Source organism: Drosophila willistoni, chromosome 3R, assembly GCF_018902025.1.
Source record: "Drosophila willistoni isolate 14030-0811.24 chromosome 3R, UCI_dwil_1.1, whole genome shotgun sequence".
Taxonomy (NCBI): Eukaryota; Metazoa; Arthropoda; class Insecta; order Diptera; family Drosophilidae; genus Drosophila; species Drosophila willistoni.
The window spans coordinates 10560276-10572184 of NC_061086.1; the positions used below are offsets into that span (position 1 = coordinate 10560276).

An 11909-nucleotide genomic window follows, 5' to 3' on the forward strand; every position below is an offset into this window, starting at 1 on the left:
GTGAAGCAATTGTGCTGACTCGGACAATCTTTTACTTGATGTCCTCTTGCGAAACAGTTCAGACAAAGGGACTTTTTCTTTATGTATGCCACCCTCTCTGGCACCGTCATCTGAAGGAAGCGGGGACATCGACGCACCGGGTGATTCTCCTTCATACAGAGATCACAGGATTTTGGTTTGGTGGTCACCTTGGCTTCAAATGTATTAGCCTTTCGGGTGGCTGGAATCGGATTTCGTGGAGGTTTCGATGTGGGAACCGAAATAGCCATTGCAGTTGTATTTTCCACCGCTTCGAGCGTACGGAACCGCTCAGTGAGGAAATCGTCCATCATTTGCCACTCTGGAATGGCAGTCTTGTCTCCCAGAGATTGCTCCCATAATGAAAGGGTATTCTTTGGCAATTTGATGGAACAGAAAAATACGAACATGCCTCCCCAAGTGGTTACTGGCAGGCCACAGTGCTCAAAAGCGCGAATGGATGCCTGCAGAGCATTCTGATGATCCTGTAATGCTTTTCCGGACTCATGGGAAATTTGAGGCAGGTCAAGAAGTGCTCGGAATTGGCTGTTCACGATAAGTCGCTTATTTTCGAAACGCTGTTTAAGTGCATTCCATGCCGTTTCAAAACCATCATTTGTAAGCGGGAATTTTGCTACAATGAGGTTGGCTTCACCCCTCGTTTTCGCTAGGAGATGGTACAGCTTTTCAACAGGGGAAATTCGCGAATCGCTTATGTAGATGGCTGTAAACAAGTCACGGAACGTGGGCCATTTTAAATAATCTCCCGTAAAGACTTCTGTGTCAATGGGTGGCAATCGACAGCCTCGTTCTGCTGGTGCAGAGGTAGGCGCATGACGGTTCGGAGGAGTCGGAGCAGACCTTTCATGGATAAGCTCGTTTAATCGAGCCGTGCATCGCTCGTAAACTTGATAGCATTTGTCATATTTAGCTTGGATGGCTAAATCTTCAGAGTTATCGTCTTTACCATCTATGAGTGCCTCGCATTTCTCATATTCCTGCTCGACCTTCTCCCACAACGCTTGAACTCGATCACGACGGACTTGGAGCGTAAATACGCTGACCTCGGACAGTGACGTGACGTGGTTGTCGACTTCAAACTGACTTAGTTTATCGCAAATGGAACCAAACTTCTTCAAACCCATGGTGGAAGCAGCTAAAACCCTTTTGGTCTCGGACCGAGTGACTCTTGGGGCGGTTACCAAAATCTGTGGAAGTGGTACCAATGATTTGACCTCTTTTTGGCTTGCTCGTCGTGGCTCTGACGTGGCTTGCTGAAAGGTCGTGCTCGATGGTGCGGACTTGAGAGTTAGTGGACTAGAGAGGGTCTGAAATGCTCGGGAAGGAGGAGTAGTAGGGCTGGTACTCCTCTGGCGCTGACCTGGAGCAGCAATTGAGGATTTGCTCGGGGCTGCAGTGTTCTCAGCTGCTTTCTCGTCTTTTGACGGGCTCGTGCTCATAACCCCAGAGAGTGGCGGTTATAAAGTGGTGAGCTGGCTTGGCACGGCTTGAAAATTAGCCAAAAAGACGAACTGGAACGTTTGGGAAAAACTGGAACACTACCAAACCACTTGAAGAACGGCTTTGAAACGCCTTGAAATAGATTGAAAAAAAAAAAACCAGAAAACGAGCTGGTACGTTTGGAATGACTTGGAACACTGCCAAAAAACCCTAGGAACGGCTTGGAACACCTTGGAATTCAAATATAACTACAAAGATGCGACTTGGAGCGGGTGGAAACACTTTGGAATTGAAATCGAACCAAAGATAAGACTTGAAACGCTTGGAAACACTTTGTAATTGGAATCTAACTCCAAAGATACGACTTGGAACGTGTGGGAATACTTTGGAATTGCAATATAACTCCAAAGATGCGACTTGGAACGTGTGGGAATACTTTGGAATTGCAATAGAACCAAAGATACGACTTGAAACGCTTGGAAACACTTTGGAATTGGAATCTAACTCCAAAGATACGACTTGGAACACGTGGGAATACTTTGGAATTGAAATATAACTCCAAAAAATACGACTTGGAACACGTGGGAATATTTTGGACTTGAAATGTAACTCCAAAAATACGACTTGGAATACGTGGGAATACTTTGGAATTGAAATAGAACTCCAAAAATACGACTTGGAACACGTGGGAATATTTTGGAATTGAAATATAACTCCAAAAAATACGACTTGGAACGCGTGGGAATAGAATAAACAAAAACGCGGAACACAAATTTTTACCAATTAAATATTATTCGATTTTTTTCCTCAACGTGACCCTTCAACCTATATACCCCACAAAGTGCCTGCCAACCTAGGGTATACAGCACAGCTACTTTTGGTCGTTTGCTTTGTGCCGGTCTTTGGCACATGAGCTTGCAGCTGTGCTGGTATACTGCAGTTAAGCGGTACTTATGTATGCTCGTATGTATGTATGTATATAGGCTGCAAGGGATAGCGGGATTTGTTCGCGGTGGTGGAAAAATATATTTGTGTGCGAAAAAATTAGAAATTTTGTGGAATGTATGTATGTATGGATATGTATATGGGAATCAATATGTAAAATTTTATGTATGGAAAAAATATGTATATGTATATGGATATGAATATATATATGTAAAATTTTATGTATGGAAAAATATGTATATATATGTATGTGTATGGATATGTATATATATATGTAAAATTTTATGTATGGAAAAATATGTATATGTATGTATGTGTATGGATATGTAAAATGTTGGAGTATATATATATGTATTTAAAAATTTCTTTTTCTCTTTTTTCTTTTTTTTTTTTAAATATGAAAATATGGAATGGCGATATGCAGAGGTGTGAATGGATCGGATTTCTTTATATAAATTAATGTTTTTTTTTTTTTTTTTTTTAATATGATTTCTTTTGCTGTGTCTAACCGATATGCCCCCAACTTTATAGGGTGTCTGGTCACCAGAAATGTCTAAGTGTGGCTTTTATATGTGAGAGGGTGGTTCACTTTCGTTTTTTTTTTTTTAAAAATCTTTATTATTTGTATTGAAAATTTTCTTCTCTTCGTTGAAAACCACCTTTCACTGCGCGCACACTTTTCCCAGGAGTGGACTGTATTTGCACAAAACCTTTATTTTTGGATTTAATGTAGCACTGGATATGTTTGTAATTTTTGTCACATTCACACACTCTGCTTGCATATACATATATATCTTATATGTAGGAGATCACTTTTTTCGTAGGTTTGATTCACTGCATACATACATATGTGTTAATATTTTTTTGAAATTGCGAAAAAATATATATTGGAAATAGGCAAATAAAATATGGCGCCTTATATACTTGGCCTATATATGCCAAAGTGCGAGGAAAAAACTTGAAGTGGGCGAACCAATATGGCGCCTTATGTACTGGACACATATATATGTATGAAAATTTGGGGACCAAAATTTTCTCTCCTTTGAGGAGGAAAAATTTGCGCGAAAGTAATTTTTACTTGGATTAGGAGAATCAATGGCAACAATTATATGTATGTGAGTATGGGTACGGATGCTGGAGGCATGTACATGTACTCATATACCTATAATTTGCAAAAAAATTACTTAGCTTGAAATATGGATGAAATTCCACCGATGCTAGTGGTTCGAGAGGATCTTAGTATCCGGCTCGAAGGACCAAATGTATTCGTAGGGGGGTTGAATTTCCTAAGTAGGCAGCTAAATGAATTTTTTCCTTAAAATGTCTTCCTTCAAGAAATTGGGCACTGCAGCAATCTCACTTCAATGTTCTTTTTTATTCACTTGTAAGTTTGACACTAAAACTAGCTTAATTAAGAGCAGGGCACCAAGCCCCGCTTGGAGCGAAGTGTGGGGAGTTCTTTCGTGGGGAGAGCGATGGGCACCATCGGGAGAGCGGCGCGAGGTGAAAGCTTCCGCCTCCTTTAACCCTTGTGTTGCCCGGTTGGGCATAAACAAGTATAATGAGTTTCAGTTAATCAGTTTACAAAAATGAAAATAAAATTGCAATTAAACTGAAAATTACTAACTGATATACTAATTAGACTTCCTCAATAACTACATAGAACTACAATTTGATATATCAATACAAATATAGACACTATTCAATTAATTGAATACTCTATATATATTATTTTCGTATAACCAAATCTCTAGAAAAAAAAAGAATATATTACCAGCCCTCACCTAAACATTCTTACCGCGGAAAAACTAAATAAATTCATAAATTGAATGGCTCATTAAATATGCATTTTCAAAAGTAATTCATTAAATGTTGAACAAATTTATTGTCAAAATTGATTTGCCTTTATTCATATTTCTCACTAAATGATTGCATAGTTGTGAATCATTTGCACAATTTATTAATGCCAGTGTCTATACAAATTTATGATTGGCAAAAATAAAAAATATGTACAAATATGTATTTGATTATATCTTTGTGTTCTCTGAGTTAATTTGACCTATGCACTTTTCGTTTTGTGAAATTCTAGAAGAAGTCATAGCAAACCAACATTTGTTGTCTTCTTAAATAAGCTCTGCTTTTCAATTACAACGTTTTTTTTTCTTTTTTGTGAGCTATGATTTATTTATGATGAGTTTCCAGCAAGAAATCTGTTGCATCCGACATTGTAGTTGCTCATTCAACTGACAAATAAATGCAATCTCAATTGCCAGTCTAATAATATCCACCGGTCGGAGCAGCAATAGCAATGAAATTGTATTCCCATTGTAGTTATACAAAAATAACAAGAATTGAAAGGATGCTGCTGGCATTCAGCAAGCCAAATTGACTGAAGTAGAATAAAATTCATAAATCAACAAGCAAGGAGATGAGACAAGAAATAACAAAGAATTTCGGGGTATACAAAAAAAGAAAAAAATAATAATGAAAAGAAAAGTGTATATAATCAAGGAAGCTGTCTTTAAAGTTGACTGGGAAAATTTGTGGAAATGCTTGAGGCAATCATTTTGAGTTTCAATTCACTTTTTGGTTTGTTGCCTTTCCATTCTCCTTCCTTCGTTCTCTTTAGATTTTCAACAATTTCTCATTATAGAGCGACCCCGACCAACTAGTTAATTAACATAAGTAATTTACTTAATGCCTAATACCGACTTCAAAATCACGCCCAAGACGCACATATTTTACAATATGAGAGGCAGAAAAATAGAGATTCAGAGAGTCAGGAGGAATACATCTACCGTTTGGAGTGTACTTAACTAAGGTGAGTCTTCGACTGTTACTTGAGTTTGGGCTTGAGTTTTGGCTCATTTATCTTTTGCGAGTGAATAAACAAACGAACGAAACCTAAAACAAACACATGCATGTAGAGCGAATGAATGAAAGGAAAGAAATCCCTGGATTACATGATGGATTTCCAAATGGCAGGCATGAAATAATATTTTGTAAATAAAATATAACAAACGCCTCAGCGATGTCGGCGTTGGCGTTGGCGTTGCTGTTGCCGTTGACTATGGCGTTCATATTGAGTTTTGGGGTTGGCATTATAGCGCGACTGATAGCGTCTCGTGGACGGAAATTAAATTTGGCCACGTTAATTGCCATGATTAGAACTTTTCGGCCATTATGATAAGCGTGGGCAGCAGGCACCTAAAAACGAGCGCACAAACACACTTTCACACACACACACACACACACACATATCCAGGAGGGCAAACTGAAGTGAACTGACCTCTTAGCTAATGAGCCAGACTAATAGACTAAAAGTAAATGTTCCTGTTAAAATATATGTATGTATAAATTCCCACCTAGTGCATGCTATTTTGTGTGTCTGTCTCTTGTTATATTTTTCCAGTGATTAATTGTTAATTAATTATGAGCTTATTATTGCTTAAAGCAAGACGTAAGCATTTGCCCATACATTTTTGCCTCAAATTTGGGAAAACAATGAAAAACACAAAACAATTTCAGTTCATATTATTGCCATGAGTCATGGCTTCTCATATTCATTGTTTTCATTTTCTGGTTGTCAGCTGCGAATTTCGGGTTTGTCACCCATTAAGTTTCCCTTGAAACAGAGCAAATTCCAGGTATAAAGAGGTAATAGGTATATAATCATAGAGAAGGATTCATGAGAAAGATTTTGCATTACATCAAAATATATCCTGAATTCGAAAATATTCAATGAATACTAAGTCAAAAACTTTATTGTTTGCTTTTACTGATAATATAAAACCAAAAAACATTTTAAATGCTCAAAAATTATTAAGAACTATTAAGCAAAGTCAATTTTTGTGACATTGAAAAATCGAAAGAAATGTTTTTGTAAAATATAATTTTTAGGTCCACTGCGAAGAATGGGGAACTGACTTTAAGGAGTTCACTTATCTTGCTACTTTCTTAAGACAAAATGGGACGAACTTGGCACACATAAACTCCATATAATTTAACTTTGGTATAGTGCAGGATCAACCAGTTTATAATTGCCAAAAGATGAGAGCAACCACAAGAAGAACACAGGCGACAATATGAGCATTCTTCGTAATTAGTGTAAGTGCCCATATAAATTGTTTAACATCTTTTTGGCAAACATTCTTTTTGTCACTTTTCATGTTCAAGGATGCGCAAAGTTTGCTGCGAAATGATTTTAACAACGACAACCAAAACAAAGGAGGAAACCCAGAGAGAGAGAGAGCGAGAGATGAGCTAAAAGAAAAGCTGGCAAGGCCTCATCTACTGACAATAAGAACAGATGCCATGCTGGCTTTTATATGGTTTTGGGCAATTAAAGCTTGTTGTTTTGCAGTTAATGTGGAAATTAATATACACAAACCGCACAGCAGAGCACCGCTCCTAGCCTTACCCTTACCGTCACCCGTAATCGCACCCTCTTCCTTAGTAATGCATAAGGTATACCCACTGTTGTTTGTATATTTGGATAATTTCTAACAATAAACTTTAAAGATAAAACACTTCTCATCATTTCATATGTGAGGCGATGTAGCGTAGCAAATCGGGCGAAATATGAGTTTGTAATATTGCATTAGACGTGTAGCCTGTTAAACAAAAAGTGGCCACTTTATCAACTTGGAAGTGTTTTGAAACTTTTATAAGCACTTTGATACACCAACAATTTATGGTTATTGTTGCATCAAGTTGTAATTTTAATTCAAGTGCAAATTTTAAAGAGTAAACTGAAGATAATAGGCTAGAAATTCAAGATTTTAAACTGAAATCTAAAGGAAGATTGTTAAGTCTTCATGTCATTCGTTAATTTCTTATTAGACTAGGTCAATCATCAACTAGTTAGATCACAACTAATTCACACAAATTGTTAAACTGCCTTTCATTAAGATCTAAATTTAAATTTCTGACCAAACTCGCACACACAGTGTATGATAACAAATTCATAGATACTCACACGTACACACACGCAGAAGCAAAAACACACAAACACAGACAGATAGATATTTTAAGATCCATAACAAATAGGTGTTAAGGTGCTATATGTTTAAACAATGATTAAAGTAGCTGAAAGAAAAATCACCATACAAATATTTAAGAAAAACTTACTTAGTCGTACTAGGTCAAAGACTATTTGATGTTAATCTGTATCTATGCTGTTTGTATGTAAATTATTATTTCCACTGACTTTGTTAAAACGTTTTCCAACAGCAGCCAACAACTTAGCTTATAAAAATAAAAATCAAAAAAAAAAAGTTTAAAAAAACTTGCCAAACAGGTGGCAAATGTCGCGTTGGTGCATCTAAGGCCAGAGAAAAGTGAATTTTTCTTGTGTCTGTCTGTAATCCAGCGAAACTAATTCAAATGTGTGTGTTCACCTCCGATGACAACTGTCTACATTGGCATGTATCCATGGTGCGGAAAGCGAGGGCAAAAGCATTTAAAATATTCCATATTTTTCTCAATTAAAATGGTTTGCTCACAATTTGTTTCTTTTGCTCAATAGTTTTCAACGCTTGGCCTATTTAGTTTCCGATTTCAAGCACTTTTCGCATTGAACATATTCATTTAATTTTAAAATAGATATTTTCGAAAACAAATATATGTGGATATATGTATTTTTTTTGTATTTATTTTGCGCACATCAACAACAATTGAATATTATTTCATTTTTTCTTTTTTTGCACACAAGCAACAATATATTTCTTTCCATTAGATGTTTTCTTTTTTGTTAATTCAATTTATCTCATTCTGCATTGTGAGGGGAAAATTCTCACGCACTAAATGTTGACCGTTGCATATAATGGAGCAGTTCGATTTTTTTTTCGAATTTCAAACATCAAAAGATTTGTTTGTGCGATGAATACTACGGATGCACGATGCCAATTGAGATTGCTACATGCATGACATACACACACGACGGGCACTCACACACTCGCAAAAACACACACGCACACGCACGCAGAGAGAATTGTCGAGCATCTGCTGCGTCCCGTACATCCGTCTAATTCGCTTGGCGCTGCCTGATGCGTGCACGGTAAAAGTTTAACTGGAAACTCGGTCCGACCGCGACCGCCCCGACAATGACGACGATGACGATGCCCAAGCAGCAGTCAAGTAGCCAACAGCAGGCAAGCAGAGCCAAACGAGGCGCCACATTCGTACCTCGTACCTGTCCAATGCTGTTGCTGTTAACATAAGCATTAACAGTGGATGCCGCCGAATGGAGAGCGAGCAGTTCGGCTACTCTTTCTCTCGCATACTCCCCCACACGGACACACACACACCCACACAATGACATGCTGTTATCAGCAGAATTCCTACTATCACTGTGTCAGTGGGTCTCTTGAAGAACAGCAGCTGTTAACAGGCAAGAGACAGTCTGCAAACAAAACAGAGAGAGAGAGCAAAGTAATTCTATTCAGCAACATTGGAGAGCAATGTTACTGTACACCACCCATCCACCCACTGGGACCTGAATATACTTACAATATTTCTCGCATGCGAGTCGCCCTATAGTAGGAACCAATTGGCAAATGGAACTTGGGCAAGCGAACTAAAATGACTAACAGCAGAGACTCAAAACAGATTACCAGATGAAATTTGATTTATATCCAACTGAATTATTTAATGAATAGCCACATATCTTGTATCTAAAACGGGCAATTTATTCAATTTATCGTGCTTACAAAAGACTGAGATGATAAAAAGTCATGAAAAATGAGCTTGTAGAAATCGGTAACCTTTCTCTTCTGCCATTTGACATTACAAGATCGCAATAATATACATTTTCACAGAAATATCTATTGAGGGGCTAAATTACTATGAAGAAGTCGCCTAGTTCACATATCTTAAATAATAATTATTCTTGTTTTTCAAATTAGTCCATAAAAATAAAGTCAACTTCATATATTGACCTCAACTGATATTCAACTGAATAATGGGTCATTATTTGATGATTCAAGTCTCTGTTTCTCTCTCTCTCTTTCAAATTCAGCATTGGTCTGCATAAAATTTGAATAAGGGCGCCAAAAGTCAAATGTTAACACCAAGAGAAACAATCTGCATCGACGGTTAAGACTTAGCAGAGTTAGCGTTAAGCCCCCTCCTGCCTACCAAAACGAAAGACTTAACAGAAAATCGTAACACTGCAACTGAAAGTGGCCAACAGAAATGTTGTCAAACCAATTTCTGCAATAAAATTCCCCATTCACAGCATCCGGTCTGCCTCATACCTGAAAATCGATGAGAAACACCAAGTCATGCATATTTCACTTAATAATAATAGCTTCGGAAATAATCCAAACAAAATAAATTAAGGCTTAATAAGCTAGCCATTAGCTGTCAGGGGGCCAGAGCATATACATATATCTAAATGCATAAATACACGCGCCCCTACAAGTAAGTCCAATAAAATGGCAAGAGTTATTATTATCTAAACAAATATTCCACTAATACATACATACATTCATCCATACATATGGTTTTATACTCCCCTACATATATGTATATACTTATGAATGTATGTACATATAAGTATGTATACCCAACAAGTGGGAGAATTCTCATATGCCATCGCTCAAAAGCACTTTGCTCTTGTGTTTTTCCATTTTTCCAAAGTGAAAAACAAAACAGCAAAAGGGGGAAAACATGAAAAGAAATATTTCCAATCAATTGGCAAACAGAAACTAATAAAAACTCATATGTGAAACAACAAGCAGACAGTAAACCAACGAAGAAAAATGTTGTTCATTCATTAAAAATAAAAATTCATTGAACAGGCGAGTGATCAGAAATATGTATTACAAAACAACATTGCCAACCTTTGGTCAGACAAAAATGCAGTCCCATTCGATTAGCTTGACGGGAAGGGGGGCGTTATTGTGGTGAGGTCCACATCAATCCATATGTATCGACATGTGCCGTAAATAAATATGTACAAAACAAGTACGTCAAATGCTCAGAAAGCGATAAAATGTCGGTTTTTTCATTCTACGAATGTTATATTCAATGAAAATTTTCCACAAGCAGAAATGCAACCAGAAGAATCCATAATGAAATAATTTTAAAGCTACGATTATTCTATATCAATGTTTTTTTGCTTTGATTCTACTAGACTAATAATAAGTGATTATTATTGCGAGTAAAGTATTTCATAAACTGAAATCTATAACACTTTAACACAATTTTACAAATTTACTTCCATTTATATATAAAGGAAAATTGTTTTTATTAAAATAACATGCCTGTTGGCTAGTTGAAACCATTTTAAACCAATTTCTTTTATAAGTAGACTGCACTGAAACCAATATACCCAAATGGAAATGTGGCAAAGTGAGCAAAAACGATATCGAAAAGTTCAAACAGATGCAAATAACAGAGCAAAAGAAAAGTGTAAAGTGTGCAAAAGAAATAAATTTTCCAAATAGCATACCAAAAACCAGCGGCAGGTTATGAGTAATAACCCTGCTACGACATCAGGCATGCATATTTATTTACTCATACATACATATATGTATATTTGTATGTGTGTTTGTGTGTATGAATGGTCTACCCAACATAAGCGATTCAATTAGCAGATACAACAAAAAAGAACCAACTCAACTCGGCAGATAAAACTTTTTTTATGACATATGTACCGAAAAAAGTTGGCCATTTGACATATTGCTATTGCATTATGAAGCTGAAGCAAACTGAAGCAAATTGTCACACATCATTGGCCATTTGCACGTGGACCTAAATGGTAAAAGCCATACACAAAACAGAATCTAGAGAATGAGTAGAATATCATATCAACCATTTTTGGGTTTGACCATACTTAAGAGCTCTTCAAAATGATTAGTTATATCCATCTGCCCATTGACCTTTTTCTTTCCATTTAGTTTTTTTTTGGTCTTTCTTTCGTTTTGCTATTTTTGTAGATGGGCTTGAATAGAATGACTAATGCTTTCTTCCAAGTAGAACAATTTATTGTTTGGCTAATAGATGATGACTACTAAAATGTTACTAATATGCCCAAAAGTGTAGAGTAATTTGGCCAAATGGAAGGCAATGCTTCTACATACATATACTCATGTGGCTGTATGAAGGAATTTGAAGGCAATCATTACCATTGGCCTTTACACTTAGCAACTTTAGGCCCATGTCAAGTGGTTGGCATTTATCACTGCCATTGACCAATAACGATTTTTCAATTTTTCTATCAAACACTTTGATAGGTCATGTCTGTCAATCGTCAGGCAAATTGTTCTACAATTGTAGAAAGGCCAACATGCATTGGTTTTACAAAAAAAAAAAGAGAGGAAATCGGTTATTTATCCAAACATTCAGCAAATATCAAATACAAAATGGAGATTGAAATGAACCAAAAAAAAAAAAAAAAATATATAAGAAAAACAAAAAAAAAGAAGTCAATGATGAGAATGCTGTCAGGATAGAGACAAAACAAATTCGCAAGTCAACTG

The 11909-nt window shown here is 36.6% G+C and overlaps 1 protein-coding gene across 1 annotated transcript in view; it reads right to left on the reverse strand.

The window, feature by feature from the left end:
* The window catches only part of LOC6651409 (5-hydroxytryptamine receptor 1), a 63874-nt gene extending 60039 nt beyond the window's left edge, over positions 1–3835 (reverse strand). Inside the window, exon 1 of the mRNA XM_047011239.1 lies at positions 3609–3835. The gene's annotated coding sequence lies outside the window, so the exon portion shown is untranslated. The remainder of the gene's footprint in view (positions 1–3608) is intronic.
* Positions 3836–11909: the final 8074 nt, after the last annotated feature.